This window comes from Penaeus chinensis, chromosome 18 (genome assembly GCF_019202785.1).
Source record: "Penaeus chinensis breed Huanghai No. 1 chromosome 18, ASM1920278v2, whole genome shotgun sequence".
NCBI lineage: Eukaryota > Metazoa > Arthropoda > Malacostraca > Decapoda > Penaeidae > Penaeus > Penaeus chinensis.
The window spans coordinates 145,541-148,040 of NC_061836.1; positions in this window are offsets into that span (position 1 = coordinate 145,541).

Sequence of the window (2,500 nt, forward strand, 5' to 3'; positions counted from 1 at the left end):
GTTGTGGCTTTCCTACAGGACCACTTCAAAACTCCTCGTCCCTCCAGTGGCCACTCCAGGATGTTTCACTTGGACAGACTGAGGGGGAGAAGTGTGCCACAGCAGTCTCAGATCGATTCACAAAAATTGAAAACCTGATGGACCCAGTTGCTCTGTGGGAGTCCTTCAAGTGTCAAACACTCGAAGAAGCGCACGAGGCCTTTGGCGAACGCCCAAGGGCAAAGCAGAATTTCACAACACTGGAGACATTGGAGGCCACTGAAGCGTGTTGTATGGCTCGGCTGAATGTCAATCAGGACTTGCGCCATTCCTTGATGCATAGGACTCGGACACTGCTGAGAAGAGACCAGGAACAGTTTATCAGGAACTTTGCTGATGAGGTTGAAGGGCATTTCTTGGTAAATGACCACCTGTCTACCAAGCCCTGGGAAAGCAGACGACTGCAGTCCGCTCAGTGGACAGATCATCTCAGATCATGTTGGGCTGAGTATTTGAGCAGCTGTAACAAGTAGACCCTCCAACAGTCCAGACCCACCCATCAGCGAGGAACCTCTTACTCACCATCCTAACTAAGGTTATGATGGCGATTTCTATGCTGAAAGGTGGGAAAGCTGCAGGCATATGTGATATCCCTGCTAAATTGCTAAAGACTAGGGGTGAACCTATGGTTCGGGGCTTGCATACAGTCTTGACTGCCATCTGGTTCCATTCCCTCTGACATGTTGAGGGGTGTCGTCATCCCTCCCAGGAAGGGGAAAGGGGATCGTTGGGACTGTAGCAACGACCGTGGCATCACACTGCTCAGTATACCAGGTGAGGTTTTTGCCAACATTCTTCTGAAACGGATCCGTGACCACCTCCTAAGGCACCAGAGACCGGAGCATTCTGGATTCACTCCTGGCAAGTCCACAAGAGACCGCACCCGAGCACTTCGAATCACTGTGGAACACCATCGCGAGTTCGGTCATGGGTTGTTTGCAGCCTACATCGATCTCAAGATAGCATTTGACTCGGTGCATCGAGAATCGCTATGGGATATCCTGAAACTGAGGGGAATTCCGACACGGATTATTGGCAGGGGTATAGTTGTCAGGACAATGTGTCCAACCGACGGCTACACCGTGTGACTGGCATGGGACCTGTTACTTGCATAATCTGGAACCACCAACTCAGGCTATATGGACACCAAGCTTATTTCCCTGTAGATGACCCTACCCGTCAGGTTGTCTCTTTGTGAGGCAATCCTGGGTGGAGGTCATGGCTTTGGCAGCTTGACCAGTCCTGTCATAAGGAGTTAGAGATGGGCCTGCCTAGACACTCGCCATGAGGGACCGCCGTTCGAATCCCTCGCCGCCAGTGGATGGTAACCCCGGCCATTCCTTGCACACAGGGGATAGCTAAGAAGCAGAATGAAACAGACAGTATGCCACAGCAAGAATATCCATTGTAACAAATAGAATCAAACTAAACCTTAAACCGTGACTGGAAGCAAAGGAGGTATGTGCCCCGATGATGATGATGATATATATATATATATATATATATATATATATATATATATCCCAATGCCGACGGGCATGGCATGTACGTAAATGCCATGCCCACTGTTTAATTGTTTTTAGAGATGGATGCTACACTTGTACTAAGTGAGCCAGTTATGAGTACTGCCGTTCACCCTTTTCATTGTTTTACGGAAATATTTTACGTTATCTTATTTTGCTGTTACTAATGTTTTTAATAAAAATAACATTATTCTTCCTTTCTTTGTTGGATTTCTTGGCTATGAACCAGCGGCAAGTGGCCAAGGTTATTAAGCCAATGGATCCTTTTCATTCTATCAATCTATATAAGGTCATAAAGTTTTGTCTCCCTTAGAAAAGTGATTACTTAATATATTATTTTTTCATCATCTGGTAATGGATTTGATGTAAATTGTAGATCTTGAATTCGAAAATAATTTGAGGTTTCTTCTGTTATTGTTGTATTTTTGGCAGGATATTAAGAGATGGGCTTTTGTTAGTTGATTTGTGCAATGGGGGCACTGTGGTGGATATCTTCTTTCTTGTATGGTGTGAGGTGTGAAATTTTGGTGGCGTTTGTTCTCAGGTGCGTCAACACCACCACCTCTCTTCTATTTCTAATATGGGCTGTGTCCCATGTTTCTATTATTGTTTTGATCTTGTTGTTTAGGTTTAGGTTGGTCCACTCACTTTGCCACAGGAGATGTATTTTTGCTTTTATAAGACACAAAACACCTGAGATCTGTATGAACATTGTTAATGTCCAGATCGCCAGTTAATCTAGCTAATTTGTCAGCCTGTTCATTGCCATGGATACCAGGGTGGCCTGGTATTAGCTTGATTGATTTGTTGGCACCATGTAACTTACGAATGATATTACCCAGCAATTCATTTTTAGTGGTTTCTAAGGACTAAATAGATTTAAGTGAACTTAATGACTCTGAAAAAATAACTATTCTATCATAGGTCGTCGATAGTGC